Raw genomic sequence first — 18,468 nt, forward strand, 5'->3', positions numbered from 1 at the left:
TCTCCCCCGGTCACCTCTGGGGCCGTTGCCTGCCAAGGACCCCCCAGCCACTTCCTGCTCCACCGCTCCTCTGGTCGATCGTCCCACCAAAAAGAGCGGTCTGAGGCAAACCCCGAGGGCGATCCCTCCGGGGAACGTGTGTCTGGTGCCGGTTCTTCGTCCGAGGTGAACCCCTGGAACGTGCTGGCTGAAAGCGTGGGTGTGAAAAGCCAGTCGTCGAAATACTCGGCTGGCATGGGCCTGTGCGGGAACAAGGCATGAAACTCTTCCTTGAGAAGAGGCTCGTCCAAGGCATAGTCCGGCACCCAACGGTTGGCGCTGGCCGGGGTACCTTCGCTGGCGAGAAAATATTCTACTCCCTCTTCCCCCCATCTCGAGTCTAAAATCTCTGTGACCTGGTTGATGGGTTCCCCTCTTGGCGACCCCCTCCTTGTGGGCGTCTCCCTATACGGGTCTGGTGCCGTGCCCTGCGCCTGAAATTGGTGAGGTGCTTTGTAGGGCGTGAGCACTGACCTATGGAACACTGGGTGCATTCTGGATCCCTCCGGAAGTGTCAACCGGAAGGCCACTGGATTGATCTGTGCCTCGACTTGGTAAGGTCCTAGCTGCTTATGTCCGAGTTTCTTCTTCGCTAATGATCTGGTCGGCACTGCTTGGGCTGCTAACCAAACCCAGTCTCCCACCTGTATGTCCTCCCCAACCCTTCTGTGCTTGTCAGCCTGCAGTTTGTATGCGTGCTTTGCTAGTTCTAACTGCCTCCGAAGCTGTTCGTGAACTTCCTGCAATTCTGATGCTAAGGCTTCCGCTGCCTGTGGCTCCCCCTCCCCCAGTCTCTCTAATCCCGGGAAGGTTCTGGGATGCCTCCCGTTGTTGGCGAAGAACGGTGTCACCCCCGTGGACACGTGCTTCGTGTTGTTGTAGGCAAACTCAGCGAGCGGTAGGTAGTCTACCCATGTCGCCGGCTGCTGATTTGCATAGCATCTCAGGTACTGCTGCATGATGGCGTTGACGCGCTCCGCTTGTCCGTTGGTCTGCGGGTGTCTCGCCGACGCTAGGTTGATCTTGACGTTCAGGAAACCCATCAGCTTCTGCCAGAAGTTCGAGATGAACTGTCGCCCCCTGTCGGACAAGATAGACCGTGGCAGACCGTGCACCCTGAAGACGTGGTCTATGAACAGTTTGGCGGTCTGTTCCGCCGTGGCCACCTTCGCGCACGGAATGAAGTGGGCCATTTTGGTGAACATGTCCACCACCACTAGCACTGCCGTCTTGCCCCTCGAGCTGGGTAAATCCGTGACAAAGTCCAGGGCCACCCTCTCCCACGGTGCGCTCGGTGTCTGCAGCGGTTCGAGCAGTCCCGCCGGAGGTTTGTGCACTGACTTGGCCCTTTGGCAGGTGTCGCACCTCGAGACGTACTCCGCGACTTCCACCCGCATCTTGGGCCACCAAAAATCTCTGGCTACTAATTCTGCCGTCTTCTCTTTGCCAAAGTGCCCGGCGGTGGGTGCGTCGTGCAACTGCTGCAGTACTTTCGCGCGGAGGTCCTCTCCCGGTACGTAGAGGGCCCCTCTGCAGATGAGCAATCCATCGCGTATCTGGAACTCGTCGTCCTTCGCCGTGCCCTTGTGCACCTCCTCCATCTTGGCTCGTGCAAAGGGGTCTTCCTGCAGCGCTCGACGGACAGCATCCAGGTCCACGGTTGCTGAAGCGCACGCCCACGCTTCCGGTGCGAAAATGTGCTTGGCCGCTGCTGGTGCCGCCTCTTCGAGGTATTGCGGCTTTCTGGACAGTGCATCTGCCATGATGTTGTTGTCGCCTGGGATGTACTCTATCCTGAAGTCGAAATCTGCAAAGAACTCCGCCCATCGTATGTGCCGCTGGTTCAGGAACCTTGCCGTGCGCCAGTACTCCAGGTTCTTATGGTCCGTGCGAACCTGCACTGTGTGTTTGGCTCCGATGAGGAAGTGCCGCCACGCCTTGAATGCTGCATGAATGGCCAGCAACTCCCTGTCCCAGATGGTGTAGTTCTGCTCCGACTTGCTGAGCTTTCGAGAGTAGAAGGCGCACGGTCTCCAGTCCCCATGCGGGTCCTGCTGCAACAGTACTGCTCCCACGGCTCTGTCTGAGGCGTCCGTTTCAACTCTCATCGGTCTGCTGGGATTCAAGTGCAGTAGCTGCTCTTCGGAGGAGAAGAGACGCTTGAGATTCTGAAAGGACTGCTCCGCTTGCTCCGTCCAGATGAATTTCTTCTTCTTGGAGCTGAGCGTGTCCGTAATGGCCGCCGTCTGCATCACGAACCCCTTGATGAACTTGCGGTAAAAGTTGGCGAAACCCACAAACCGCTGGACCTCCTTCCGGTTGCGCGGGCTCTTCCAGTCCAACACTGCGCGAACCTTGGCACTGTCCATGGCGAGCCCCTTGTCCGACAACTTGTAGCCCAGGAAATCTACCTCCTTCCTGTCGAACTGGCACTTTTCCAGCTTGGCGTACAGCCTATGCTCCTGCAGTCTCTGCAGAACTTCCTTGACGTCTCCCTCGTGGGTCTCCTCTGATTCCGAGAATATCAGGATGTCGTCCAGGAAGCAGACGCATTTCTTGTAGAGGAGACCCGCCAGTACGTGATGCATGAAGGCTTGAAAACAGTGAGAGCCATTTTGTAATCCAAAAGGCATGACTCTGTATTCATAGGTGCCCAGGGGCATGAACATGGCAGTCTTCCATTCGTCGCCCTCCCGTATGCGAATCAGGTTGTACGCCCCTCGCAGGTCCAACTTCGTGAAGACGCGTCCTTTCCTTACCGTTGCGAGCAGGTCGTCTATTTTGGGCATAGGAAAGGCCGTGGGCTTGGTCTTGGAATTTAAGATCCTGAAGTCCACTACAAGCCTCTTTTGGGGCGTGTCTTTCTTCTTCACAAAGAATACAGGACTGCCCCCCACTGCCTTCGACTCCCGGATGAAGCCGCGTTTCAAGTTGAGGTCTATGAACTCCCTGAGTTCTTGCAGCTCGTCTTCAGACATGGAATACAGCTTCCCGGTTGGCAGCGTCGCCCCTGGCAGGAGGTCAATCTTGCAGTCATAGGGCCTGTGGGGAGGCAGCTTGTCCGCTTCTTTCTCGCAGAAAACCTCCAAAAACGCTGCATACTTGAGTGGCACTGCTTGCAGCGTGCCTAATTGTAGCTGCTGGCCATCCTCTTCCCCTTCCGGGCTAGGCAGGATGCAATGTTCCGCACAGTAAGAGGAACCGAAGGTCAGTTGGCGCTGGTACCACGCCAAAGCTGGGCTGTGCCTGTGCAGCCAACTCATGCCCAATACTACAGGCGTGTCCGACAAGCGGGTGACATTGAAGCTGATGACTTCTCGGTGATTCCCAATTTGCATCACCATGGGAGGCGTTTGCTGCACCACTTGCCCCCCCAGCAATTCCCTGCCATCCACCGTGACAACCTGTAGAGGCAGCGTGGCTGGCAGTAGTGCTATGTTGTGCTGTTGAATAAAATCCAGTCCTATAAAGTCTGCGTTACTAATAGAGTCAATGGTGATTGGCACTTCCAGAGTGCGTCCATTGGGCAGTTGGAGTGACGCTGTAAGCTGCACCACTGGTTTGGGTGGGAGGGGGTCTGTGGGCTGCAAAATTGCTGGGGATTGCTTCATTGACTTGTCTGGCTGGACCCCAGTGCCTCTTCCTCCAGCCAGACTCCGTCGTTTCTCTGCTGTGATGTTCTCTGCTGAGTTGCGTCTGTGACTGTTGCCGAGGCTGCAGTGTGCTTATGGAGCCTCTGGGGACACTCTTTCGCCATGTGCTGAGCACTCTCGCAGATGTAGCACTTCCTGTTCCCTCTAGGAGGCTTCGTTTGACTGCTCCCGGTGTTAGGGCTCTGGTAGCTGACTGAGCCCTGGCACCTCCAATCTCCATCGGTTCTTCTCCCCCTCCCTGCGAGGGTGTGGATTGCGCACGCGCTGCATCTTTGGGAGAGAAGGGAGGTGCTCTGGCTGGCGCCCGTCCCCAACGTCCTTCTTCTCTGTTCCAAGGACGTTCTTCCAGACGCACCCCAATTTCCAGCGCCCTCTGGACCACTTGCTGAGTGTTCTTTGGTCTCTCCCCCCTTGCAATCTCAGCTTTTACATCTGCATTCAAGCCTTCCCAAAAGAGGTCTCTCACTGGAGCAGACTCTTTCTCCCATCCCAGTGCATGGACTAATCCAAAAAAGCGTGCATGGTACTGCCTCACACTGGCTCTGCCTTGTTTAAGCCCGTGTATGTCTCTTCTGGCAATATCGATGTCTATCTTTGATAAAAAACACGAATCCATCGCTTTAATGAAAGCCTTCGCATCTTGGAGCGCCGGATCATTATCTCTCCATAAATTCCTCAGCCACGTTTTGGCCTCCCCATGCAAATGGGACAAGATAAACCCCACTTTCTCTCGCTCATCTCTAAAGTCTTTTTCTAGCAGATCCAGCGCAAACAGCAGGTCTGCTCGGAAGTTAGGGTACTGCTGTAAACTCCCGTCGAAATGAGATACCAGACTGCCTCCCCTTCTCCCCAGTCCAATGCCCTCTGATTTGGGTCCCGGTTGCCCCAGTGTAGAAAGCACTTCCAACCTGGCTCGGAGATCTCTGCAGGCGGCATCCATTTCCTCTTCCCTTTTCTTGGAGGCCAGTACCTCCGCGTTGAGTTGAGTCACTGCATTTCGCAGTTCTGTCAGTTGCTGTTCTGCAGTCATCTTGCCTGATTTGTGTGAGCTCTCGAAGCACCACTCCTCTGCCCTCGCTGCGTCGACTCACGTTGCGAGGTTCTTGGTGCCAAAACTTTTAGGGAGATGGAGCTTACTGTCAGAGCTGGCTCCTGGTCCCAGCTCACAGAGGACCAACGCTAGCCGGTAGTAATGTATCAAAGTCTTTATTGAAGTATAGTTTCCATTTCCAAGCCTCAGCGCCCCAGCTCTACGTCTAGGGTCTAGACCGGCGAAGCTCCATCTGAATCTCCACCCCCTGTACACCAGTTTAAGACTCTAATCTTACTCCACCTCTTCCTTCTCTCCTTTCTCCTCTGGGTCCTGCTACCCCCCGGGGTCTCCTCCTTCCTGGACTCTTCCGACGCAGACGTTGACCCCCCTGACTCCTCCCGCTCTCTTCGGCGGGCTTTAGGACTTGGCTCCCTACCCGGGCTGCCAACTGTGCCGCCCTCCTGTATATTTGAACTTGGCGCGCGCGCGCGTTTAACCTTCCTCTTGACCGTTTCCTCGCTCCCTGACGGAGGCGTGGTCAATCCTGCCTCCTGTTCTCCCGCTGGTAGCGCGCCGCCTGATCCCGATGCCTGGGACTCCTCCCCCCTACTGCACTCTGGTGTGGACGCTGGTCCGGATTTCCAACTGCTGCTCTCTGAGTCTCCTCTGGCCCCTTCTTCCTGAAGTGCCCCCCTGGGCACTCCTCTTGCCCTGACCATGGGAGCCCCCTTTTGTGAATCCTCCGATTCACTGGAAAGACTCAGAGACCTCGGACCGCTGTCATCGCTGACATTTCCTTCGGACTCCTCCCCCTCGCTCTCCATTTCCTCCCTCTCCTGTGCCTCTGCTCCTGAACCCCTGACACATATATACCTGGGCATTACTAAAACATATACCTACTGTTTCACTAAAGGACTTTCAACTTTGTGCGCTCATTTACCAAAGCGGTGGTGCTCGTCATTCACAGTGGCGGCGCTTATCATTCTCGATGGTGCTGTGCACATGAAAATAACTAAATTTGGGGGCCCTGGGTGGATCTTTGCACCCTGGCGGTGCATATGCTAAAGATGGCCCTGATGTCTACGTTTCATCCAGAAAGTATAGCCAGAAACATTTTGGCAAATTTAAAAATTCCACCCAGACAGAAAAAAAATCACCCCTGAAAAAGAGGGTGTGTCTGGGAAAAAGAGGACACATAGCTGTCAGGAGCTTGCCTTACACTCGAGTAGGACCCTGGCAGAGACACATGCCTGACTGCCATGTTCTCTCCCTGCTGGGCGATCGTTCAGGAGCTTCAAAAGCTTTCTTCAGCCCAAACATCACAGGGACTGATGCCAACAGACATCGGCACACTTAGGAATCCACAGAGTCTTTGCAGTTGCGTAACAGACCTCAGCAACTCAGCATTTTGGCTAATCTACTTTATTTACTTATAAACACACACGGAGCACTGCAACATGGCTCCCTCTCTCTCTAGCATCAGACGGCAAAGAGAAAAAACAAAGGACAATAGTCCCACTTCATGGAACACAGTAACACAAACATCCTGTTTCCGTCACTTCCCACTCTGTGGAGTCGAAACATGTACCGTCATGTGATAGACAACAATCCCATGACTGCAACCATGGAGCAGGAATTCTAACAATGGCAACCCTAGACTATCATTAGCTGGTCCCCAACCCACCTACATTATAAATTATACAACCAGCCAGGGTGTGGCTCTACCTGTCATTGGCAGAACCTGTTGGTCTCCCTGCCTTCCACCAACCAGTCTCAGCAAGCATCTGCAGCCACTGCCCAGAAGCCATGGTGTCTTTCTAACCCAGCCAAGGAAGTGTGGCTGTTTAGAACGTGTCCCAGTATGCACTAAGTGGATATCAGTGCAGGGCCTTCTCAGTGGTGGCACCATGTTCATGGACTTCAACAGTTGAAATGACTGTAACAGTCACACTGTGTCCCAGTAAACCATGACTACCCAACTTCCCTGACACCCAAATCAGGTCAGGGTTGCTAAGACAGAGTGGGAGTGGCAGCGGAAGATGCCAGGATAACCCTGGGAAACACAGTTCTTACAAGTTACTACCTTGTTTCTTCTTCTTTTTTAATGGTTAAATCTCATTCCTACAGTAATGGGAGCTGCTGCTTTTGGGTACCAGGAAAGGGTGTCTGAACTCCATTTCCATACTTACAAGACTCCAGTTGCCACTAAATCTGTTACTGTAATTTATAACCCTGCCTTGTTTGTATCTCCTCCCGGTAATCTTCTCGGTGCTGTCTGAAATGGTGATATATGGGAATCAATTATGAACTGAAGAAGCCAGGATAACAAAACCTGAGGAGATGTATCATCTGGGACAGGGAGGTGAGTTTCTCGAAATCTAACCTGTGCAGAAACAATAATAATAGTAATAGTTGTAGCATTAGTAGTAGTAATAATAATAAATCCACGGAAAATATCAGGATGAACATGTTGAAAAGTTCACACACCCCCAGGCCATATATACTACACTATTGCCATCACTTCTGAATAAATAACAAGATGAAAGTTTTTATCAAAATGTTTACCTCAGATTTTGACAGTTAAATGAATCCTGTCCAACATTTAACATTGTTCTGGATTAATAGCGTTCGTGGTTCAAATCCCTTTGAAGCCATGGAGGTTGCTAACCAGCATTGAGAGAGTCACTATTTCTCAACCTAATTTACATCTAGGAACAGAGAGATCTCTCGGTTTTGGTTTCTCCTATACTAATCTTAAACTTCAATTTGCCACACCAGTTTACTTTTAAAAAACCATCGTGAAAATTTATTGCTATATGCAAGTTGGCTTTAACTACACATTTTCACATACCCCTAATCGTAATGCACTTGTATGTGTTATTTTTCGCTAATATATGCATTTTAACACACTCTTTCCTCACACACACACACACACACGTTGGACAGCTGCATTGGAAAATGTGTATTTTCAAGAATAGCTGCAGTTCCATTCACATAATGTTTAGGGAAGTCAGAATTAGGTAAGCATTCAACAAATTTCCCTGTGTAGAGGGATCGTTGTGATTCTCCTCTGTGGGAATGGCAACAGGAATCTCGTGAAAATTCTCAGCGCCCTTAACAAAGTAAAGCTCCCAAAAATTATTAGGGGGAAGCCATAACTGTTCAAAGTGGTATCATAGTGCTTTGAATCTATCATGCGACTGCAGCCCAAGTTAGGACAATTGCCGCCATGAGCTGCTTGTGAGCTTCCGGGTGGCATCTGCTGTGGGAAACAAAACACTCAACTAGATGGTCCTTTGGTTTGATACAGCAAGGCTCTCCTTATGTTCTAATGGTCACACTAGTGCCCCGACTAATATACTCCAGATGTTTTCAGAAAGGATCCATAACCTGCCCTTGCGCAGCACATGGGGCTCTGGCCCAGATGTTCGTGAAGATGTAAACTTGTGCCACCCCACTGATAAGCAATCAATCTTTTCCCTTGTACATTGGTTGCATAGTTAATCCTCATCCCTTGCATGCTCAGAGGCACTCTCTACTTCAGCATCACTGCAGATGTTCTAAAACAGAGTCCCAACACAGCCTTCAAAACCAATCACAAGTCTTGTGTGGGATGTGAAACACAAGAGCAGTCAAGTACACATTCCTAGAGTGAACATGTTTACACACATGGGGAGGAATGTTTGTCCAGCCAGCAGGTAAACTTCCTGTTTCCTTCTGAGCTGGGACAGACTTCCTCTGCATGTGACTAGAGGTGGGTGTGGCCTCACCTGTGCAGGTAACATTCTCCTTTCCCTTCCTCCCCCACAACAAACACTCTGTGAGGTGAGTGAGGCTGAGAGACTTCAGAGAAGTGTGACTGGCCCAAGGTCACCCAGCAGCTGCACGTGGAGCACCGGCGAATCAAACCCAGTTCACCAGATTACGAGTCCACAGCTCTTAACCACTGCACCACACTGGCTCTGCTCAATAGTGGCACCCACCCTTCTAGGGCCTTCTTGGTAGTGGCACCCACCCTGTGGAACGCCCTCCCATTAGATGTCAAGGAAATAAAGAATTATACCACTTTCAGAAGACATCTGAAGGCAGGTCTGCATCAGGAAGTTTTTAATCTTTGATCTTTCGTTATTTTTTTATATTCTGTTGGAAGCAGTGCTTTTTTTCCTGAGGGGACGGAGGGATATGCATACCCCTAAACGTTTTGTGAATCTTTGTCCATTGACTCTATTGATTTTTCCCGATTTGAACTATAAAATGCTGATTTTCTTGATTCAAAATGAGAGTACCCCAAAACATTTTTTTTTGGGGGGGGGGGGAGCACTGGTTGGAAGCCACCCAGAGTGACTGGGGCAGCTGAGTCAGATGAGTGAGATATAAATAAAAAAGTATTATTAATATTTCTGTACAAATGAAGGGAGATGCTCATGAGTACTATCCTAGATTGGTAGAATCCTGTACATTTTGATGTTGTCTCCGCCTAAGCCGTTCCTGCTTGACTCTGCTTCTGATTTCACCGCTTTCTCAGTAGCATGTTCCCAGGAGAGAGAGAGAGAGATATGAAAGAGGAGATTTATTTTGTGGGCAAACCCTTCTGCAGATTATTGGTTTCCCCTCTTCCTTCTTCCTCAGAAAACACCTCACCGCAAGAGAGCCCCTTTCCTCCACTTGCTGTGGCAGATGTTACCAAATTCTGCACACCTGTCTCTGCCGCGCAGCATTTCCTTGCGAGAGTCAGTCGAGCAAACGGTGAGAATTAACCATAAGGACGTTTCTCTCCCCCACCGCTCAGCAAATCCTTCTATCTATTATCCTGACACAATTGCTGCGTTCTGGGCACTTAACCCAGGAGATTAAATCTTTATGCACCAGTGCAGAAAGATCATATCTCTGTAATTTTTCATATCTATAATTTTCCAGCCACCTTGTTTTAAGCCTGTCACATTTATGGCACAACTGTAATTTAGGGGCACGTTTACGAATGCCATTCTCAGAAGACATTACTCTCTCGGGGTGCTACGAAAAAGGAAGGCTTCTTTTCAGCAAGCACTGAGTTGGTTCTGTTTCTCAGCCTATGACTTCTGAGGTTTGGTGTACAAGATGAGGAACATGTAGCTAGAAGTCATCTTCCAGTTGTTTGAAATGCTGAAGACTTCCTTTCCAGTAGCACTTAGAATGGATGGCCAAAGCAGTAAAAGACTCCCACGAGGGCCGGCCCTATCATTAGGCAGAAGCAGATTGCCTCAGGCAAATGATTTTGGCAGGAAATTCTACAGAAGGGTCAGACTATTTCTGTCCTGCCTAAGTTTTACGTGCATTCAGTCCCAAGTAAGGATGAACAAATCTGTCAATGTTGGCTTCTCGCAGTTTCTCATTTGGTACTCTTAAATTCAGTTCTCTGCAAAGCTGCTTCAATTTGAAATGGCTCCCCCCCCCCCATTTTTTAAAAGTCCTCATGAAAATTCGCCATAGAGTTGGAAGGGATCTTGATGGTCATCGAGTCCAACGCCCTGCAATGCAGGAATCTCAACTAAAACCATCCAACACACACTCACACACAGCACTTTTAATGGTTCTCCAAGACCTATGGGGGGAGGAAAAAGAAAAACTGGGACATTCCTGGATCAAATCAGAAACTGGGATGGCTTCCATAATTCCAGAACTGTTCCTGGAAAAATTGGAGCACTTGGAGGATATGCACTGGGCATAGAGCTGGGTTTTACTGCTACATGTAAAGGTAAAGGGACCCCTGACCGTTAGGTCCAGTCGCAGATGACTCTGGGGTTGCGGTGCTCATCTCACTTTACCAGCCAAGCGAACTTCTGGGTCAAGTGGCCAGCATGACTAAGCTGCTTCCGGTGAACCAGAGCAGCACACAGAAACGCCATTTACCTTCCCGCGGGAGTGGTATCTATTTATCTACTTGTACTTTGATGTGCTTTCAAACTGCTAGGTTGGCAGGAGCAGGGACCGAGCAACGGGAGCTCACCCCGTCACGGGGATTCGAACCACCGACCTTCTGATCGGCAAGCCGTAGGCTCTGTGATTTAACCCACAGCGCATCCCGCGTCCCATATAGTAAGCACATATTCCTCAGTTGTATAATAAACGATTGCAGATCTCCCAGGAAGAGTAGCCAGTTTTGTGTTTTCATTCTCCTGTTCATGTTCAGCACCTCAAAATCTATCAGAAATGGCTACTTCTATCCCAGAGGCATGGCTTTTGTCAAAATTAGTTGGGCAGTGTTATGTCTCTCTCCCTGCTGCACCTAAATCTGTGATTTTGTTGATTTCCATTTTTTCTGCTGTACTAATTCTGCTTTACAGCAGCCAGCAAGGTAAAGAGTCATTCCAAAGCAGCTTTGTATTCCCCCTGCCCTTCAGCTATTCCGTACAAATTCTCTTTGGATCAAATGGGATACAGTGGTACCTCGAGTTAAGAACTCAATTCGTTTTGGAGGTCTGTTGTTAACCTGAAACTGTTCTTAACCTGAAGCACCACTTTAGCTAATGGGGCCTCCCACCGCTGCCATGCGATTTCTGTTCTCATCCTGAAGCAAAGTTCTTCACCTGAGGTACTATTTCTGGGTTAGCGGAGTCTGTAACCTGAAGCGTCTGTAATTGAAGGGCAATTCTTAAGGAAAATGCCACACTGGTGCCAAGGCCTTGCAGGAGAGGCGGGAGGAAATGGTTTAAAATCCAGCTTTGAGCCTGATCTCCTCTCTCTTTCCCATCACTGAGTTTTTCCTTCTTGGCTTTCCTCCCTCTTCTTCTTCTTCTTCTTCTTTTTGTGAACCAAGAAATTACATAGCTTCCCAGGGCTCTGAGCAGCGCAACCTCAAAAGACAGGCACCTCTAAACAGTTGTGCAATGCAAGCAAACAGCAGCCGGCACATACTGCATTTCTGACGGCACATTACTGATTTATGGAATTCTTTGGGGTTTGGATGGCAATGGCGATTTTGAAAAATGCTGGCATTTCCAAGAACACCGGCGGTCCAGAAAGAGCAGGTCCTTTCAGAGAAGGAGGGGATGTGTGCCACATCACACTAACCGATCTGACCACGCTTGGCATCCTCCTTGCTAGGCTTGGAAAACAGCCTGGATTCAGAACCAGCTCAAAGTGATGGTTCTCAGAAGTTTCCCCCCGAAAAGGATGGGTGGTTGTTAAGGGAGAGATGCAAGATTATTCCCAGGATCCTGTCCCTTCTTGAGGGATGGTTGGGGCACAAGTTTAAGGCTATGGTTCCTGATTCTTTTGTGGCTGGTTTTCTTTCTTTTTAAAAAAATATTCTTTAGTGAAAGATTTTTTTAAAAAAACACATAATTACAAGTGCACAAAGTAAGACACAAAAAGAAAAAGAAAAAGAAAAAGTACCCATGTAGAAAACAAAATAGAATAACAACAACAACAAAAAGTTTCTGTATTTGTTATTGTAGTTAACCAGACCTTAACCTAACACAGTGTTTCTGAAAATGAATCCCAAATATCATTGAATTTAACCATGGCAAGTCTACTTTTTCTATGCAATTTGTTTATGTGTAGCGAGTTTGTACATGCCTTCAACCCAATCATTAAGGGGAGACGCATTTTTGTTTTTCCAGTTCATCGATACCTGTCTTTTTGCCATAGTTAGTGAATGGCTTGTTTTCCTTTTAAGTATTCAGATGACTTGATTATTGAGCTTTCATGGCTTGCACAATCCTTATGAGGAGATTAGATTGTGTCTGGTCTCCGGCTGCATTCACACGACACTTTATTCCATTTTCACGATGTTTCCCTAACCGTTCATTCCCACATTATATCTGAGCTTTTGCATGATGTAAAAGCCACATACATGTATCAGTTCCATATTCCAAGTAGAAGTGGAATATAGCACAAGTTTAGCACTCATTTCCATATTATTTGCAAACAGATTTCACCCCAGAAGCAAATAACATGGAAATGTTCACTGAACCTATGCTGTACTCCACTAGATTTCCAGATGTGGCTTTTATACTGTGCAAAAGCTCAAATATAAAGTGGGACCTAACAGTCTGGGAAAAGTAACAAAAACAGAATAAGCTGCCATGCGAATGCAGCTTTTATTGAATATTTGTTCTGCTTTATTTGTTGGGAGGTCATACGACAACGAGCATTCATTCTGCATTCATCCAGATTTGCTTGCAGGGCGTTTTAATGTCTTCTTTTTCTTAATCATTCATTTGTTCCACACTTTTTGATGCATTTCACTGCCACTTTCCTAACCCACAATCAATCACTTTCCCAGGGAATTATGGGAGTTGTCAAACCACAGTTCCCAGGATCCTTTGGGAGAAGCCATGGCTATTTAATGTGGTGTGAGATTGCTTTAAGTGTACAATGCAGAGGGGGATATAGGTCAGCTCTACTCTCCTGTGCCCTGTTTTAGATGTAAGTCTCAGACAAAATATGGTCCCATTATACATGACCAGGGCAGATGCAGAGAGGACAAACCTCCTATCGTCTGTTGTTGAGCCCTGGGCGACTGCCATTTTGTTCCCTGGTCTTGGCAGAGCTGTTTCCTTGCTCTTCATCTGTGGCACAGACTTTTAGACCTCACAGAGGCTGCCCCAGAGTCAGCAAAAGCTTGGCTGAGGGATTCTCTTCCCATATTAATCATTCATCCGAAAGCTCAAATAGACGGCGCAAAAGGCAACAGATCAGTCAAGCCATAGATCTGCCCGAAGTGCATAGCAACATAACCGCCTCCCGCTACATTCCACCTTGTCTGGATAAGGCTTGTTTATAATTGTTTACAGATATTGCTGGGCTTGCAAGTTCACTCTAGGCAACATTTAAATGCACCATGATTTTGGCGCACCTTTTTTTTTTAATAGAAAACCCCAATCAGCTTTAATCGCATTTCATGGGGCAAACATGAACTTGATTTCCCCCCCAACTGAAATCAATAGGATTTTTATTTCTTTTTTGCAAGACACCAGACATCTTGAAGCAGCGACTCCTGCAGGGCTCTTTACTCCCACCACCTCTTTTGTTGATTATCAGAGGGTGTAACGATGGCCAACCCCTTGGGGTGACTTTACAGAAGATTAGAAAAATTCCTGGTGAACAGTGGCTACTAATCTCAATGGCTATTATGTTCTCTTTCCACTTTTTTATATATAACCATCATTTATATACAGCCTTTTGTGGCATAGCCCACTCAGGCTGGCTTACAAGATAATATTTTTATTTATCTATTTTTAAGTATTTATGGGTAGCCTTTCCAGGCAAATGGTTGCCCAAGGCAATTGGCAACAATGCAGACCAACAACTAACATTATCGGAATTCAAAGACACATTTCAGACAGGCAAAAACAGTCAAGGAGGATGCAAGGCAGGGCAGGTGAGGAACGTGGCACAGGGAGAGTGGGTGCGGCCTAGAAGAGTCCCAAGAGCCTGATGGAGAGGCCTGATTCAGCCCCTGGGACACAGGTTCCCCATGTCCTTCAAAACATTTCAAACATACTGTAGATCTAGTGACAAGGAGTTCCAAAGCCGTGGGGCCACCACAGAGAAGGCTGTCACCTTTGTGGCCCCTGACCTAACTGATATGGGTGGCGGACACTCTAGGATACAAAGAGGACTATACAATGAAGAACAGTAACAGTAGGAACGGAGCAATCCATTTGAAACAATTTGACGCGTAAGACCGGTTAAGACAAATAAAGCAGTATACATGAAAGCAGTCTGAAAACGCTGCCTTCAGGGCCGACTCCTAAAAGGTCTTTTGCTAAAAGCAGCCGGAAAAGAAAAGCACTTTCATCGCATGCCAGCTATCACATATCTATGTAGTACCGATGTAAAGCGATGCTTGCTTTGTCAAAGACATCCCACCCACCCACAAAAGGGGCATGGCTGTAAGATACCAGAACACCGGTGGCAAAATGTGAAACATTGGTTTCCACATTCGGCTTTGACGTTTGGCACTGAATATTATCTGTTGTCAAATGCGGATACTGTGGTACCTCTGGTTGCGAACGGGATCCGTTCTGGAGGCCTGCCCGCAACATGGAAAGAGCACAACCCACAGCAGTGCGGGTTCCGATTCGCCGCTTCTGCGCATGTGTGTGACGTCATTTTGCGCTTCTGTGCATGCGTGAGTGGCGAAACCCGGAAGTAACCCTTTCCTGTACTTCCGGGTCGCTGTGGGACGTAACCAGAAAGAACGTAACATGAAGCGGCCGTAACATGAGGTATGACTGTACAGTGGTACCTCGGGTTACATACGCTTCAGGTTACATACGTTTCAGGTTACAGACTCGGCTAACCCAGAAATATTACCTCGGGTTAAGAACTTTGCTTCAGGATGAGAACAGAAATCATGCTCCGGCGGCGTTGCAGCAGTGGGAGGCCCCATTAGCTAAAGTGGTACCTCAGGTTAAGAACAGTTTCAGGTTAATAACGGACCGCCGGAACGAATTAAGTACTTATATTCTGTATAAGAATATCTGGGAAATACTTAACATAAAAAACCCAAAAAACCTCAAGAAGAGAGGAATTCAGAGAAGCGATCTTGGGAGCAGAACTGCATATACCATTATGAAATGTACATTTATGGAAAAGTACTCTTGGGCAGGGGCATATCTTGGGGGGCCAGAAGGGCCCTAAGCCCAGGTGCACAATTTTCAGGGTGCGTGAACCAGATGCCCCTATGAAGGAATCCTCATTCCTCCCTGCCTGTTGCCAGGGGTCTCTGGGCCCCTGAGCTTGGCCTGGCCTGGCCTGACCACTGTGTCTCTGGCCTGCTCACTGAATGGCCAGCATCGGGAGAATATGCCCACCACGAGATGCGCCGGCCGGGCTCCCACCTGCACTGGCGAGCAGGCAGTACAACATGGTCCTCTGTGACCCGGTGTTGTGTGGTGTAGTGGTTAAGAACGGTGGACTCGTAATCTGGTGAACTGTGTTCGATTCCCTGCTCCTTCACATGAAGCTGCTGGGTGACCTTGGGCTAGTCACACTTCTCTGAAGTCTCTCAGCCCCACTTACCTCACAGAGTGTTTGTTGTGGGGGAGGAAGGGAAAGGAGATTGTGAGCCGCTTTGAGACTCCTTCGGGATATCAAATCCAAACTCTTCTTCTTCTTCTTGTTCACACTCTGCTCCCAACCTCCAGCACCCTGGGTGCTGGCAAATGCCACAGTGCCACTGCGCTTGGGGATTGTCCTCCATCTCTAGCCCTCTTCCATCGATTCGGAAAAATCTGAGCTTAAGGACTGTCTTCCTCTCTTAGGGAACCAGCCCGAGGATTCAGTTCCATGGGTCCTGATGAGCCAAGCTCCCAAGTTTGTGAAAGGAGAGCCCAGCAGACCCAAGCATTTGCTGAAGAATTCGTCAGCACCCGTTTTTTTATAAAAAAAAATTATTATTATTATTGTTATTCCAACCTGCCAGTATTGCCTGATGTGTGAATCCCTTTGACTGCTGACAACGAAAGCGTTATCAAAGCCTCGCTTTCTTGAAGCAATTCTGGGGACATCAAAAGCATTCCTTCATAATCAGGTCAAGTCATCACAAAGCACAGCATTCCCTGTGGCGGATGCTTGGCGCTCCTTCGAGTGCTTTTTTTTTCTTTTCAAGAAACACCCCACAACATGCACAATCAATCCCAATGCCCTGCTTAATTAACTACACCTTGAGAGATCCAAAAGAAATGAGGTCAGGCAAGGTAAATGCTTGAAAGCGCCTCTCCTAAATACTTGGGTTTAAATGCAGAGAGTGTGGCTGAAGCGGAGCTCTGAATGTTATCACTAACTAATATTTCACCTCCCGGCTTGCCTGCATAGTTTTGGTCCATGCTTTCGTTTACAGCGATGGCAAGTGCAAATAGGAAGGCTTCTCACACTTCTTTTTAGCGCTAACCGCCATCCAAGGAAGGCGAGGGCTTGTCCTGAGATTGCAGACAGGGAAGGAAGACTAAAACACCCCTTCCTCGTGGCTGGGGTGCAGATGACAATCCCATTCTCTCTGCCTGGCACTTAATTTTCAAAAGCTTGCGATGTGATTGGCACCATGAGCTTAATGTTTCGACAGGCAGCTTGCAAAGTTACGTTTCATAGACTCATAGAATTGTCGAGCTGGAAAGGGACTCCGGGGGTAATCAAGTCAAGGGTCTGGAAACCAAGCCTGATGAGGAATGGTTGAAGGAGCTGGGTATGTTTAGCATGGAAAAGAGGAGGTTGAGAGGAGATATGGTAGCCATCTTCAAATATCTCAAGGGCTGTCACATGCAAGAAGAGAAGAAGAGAAGAATTGGGATTTGATATCCCGCTTTATCACTACCCGAAGGAGTCTCAAAGCGGCTAACATTCTCCTTTCCCTTCCTCCCCCACAACAAACACTCTGTGAGGTGAGTGCGGCTGAGTGAATCCAGAGAAGTGTGACTAGCCCAAGGTCACCCAGCAGCTGCATGTGGAAGAGCAGAGAAACGAACCCGGTTCACCAGATTACGAGTCCCCTACTGTTAACCACTACACCGCACAGGCTCTGTAAGAGGGAGCAAGCTTGTTTTCTCCTGTGCAGAGGGTAGGACTCGAACCAACAGCTTTAAGTAACAAGAAAGGAGATTCTGACGAAACATCAGGAAGAACTTTCTGAGCTGTTTGATAGTGGAACAGGCTTCCTCAGGAGGTTGAGGACTCTCCTTCCTTGGAGGTTTTTAAGCAGAGGTTGGATGGCCATCTGTCATGGATGCTTTTGCTGAGATTCCTGCATTGTTGGGGGTTGGACTAGATGACCCCTGGGTTCCCTTCCAACTCTACAATTCTTTGATTCTACAGTTCTAGGTATATGGCTGTCCACTGTGAGAACAGGATGCTGGACTAGATGGCCATTGGCCTGACCCAGCAGGCTGCTCTTATGTTCTTAAGAAAAACACATTTCCACAATAGTTACCTGATCTCACATTTTCATCTTTTCAAATGTATGGTTTTATGCACCATTGTTGTAAACCACTCTGATTTCTTTTGAATAAATATTTTTATAAAACAAACAGACACATAACCCCACAACCACTGTCGCTCAAATCCCAAATATTTCCTGGGGAGTAAGCCTGTATCCTTAGCCAGTGTCCCCCCCCCTAAAAAAATGTTTAGGGGTACTCTCATTTTGACTCAATAAAATCACCGGGAAAGGAAAGGAAGCCACTATCGGAGGTGAAAGCAATGAAACTGACCAATCACTGTGCTAGATTCCAATTCCTACTTCACACATTAAACGCCCGCTTCCGTCTGAGATTCAGGAAACACCATGACAGGAAACGAGGCTGCCATCGGGGGTAGCAACAGAACTGATGATTCACCATGCAAGAGAAGAAAGCACCGTATTTTTCCATCTATAAGACGCCCCCTATTTTTAGAGACTCCGATTTCAAAAAATGGGGGGAGATCTATCCGTGTATAAGATGCCCCCAAATTTTGGACATTAATTTTTAGGGGGGAAACCTAGTCTTATAGACAGAAAAACATGGTAATTTTTTAAATAAAAAACCACACATTTGTTTTCCCCATTAGATTCACAAAATGTTTAAGGGTATGTGTACCCCTTGTGTCCTCCCAGGAAAAAAGCACTGCCCTTAGCTGTAAAAGCATGGCGCAGTTGTGTAACTGGCAGCTGGGTAATCCCCGCTCCATGCGCCTGGCTGTCGATAGACAGTAAGAGCTGTTCGACAGTGGAATTTGCTGCCAAGGAGTATGGTGGAGTCTCCTTCTTTGGAGGTCTTTAAG

Source organism: Podarcis tiliguerta, assembly GCF_965153285.1.
Source record: "Podarcis tiliguerta genome assembly, chromosome: 7".
In the NCBI taxonomy this organism is placed as follows: domain Eukaryota; kingdom Metazoa; phylum Chordata; class Lepidosauria; order Squamata; family Lacertidae; genus Podarcis; species Podarcis tiliguerta.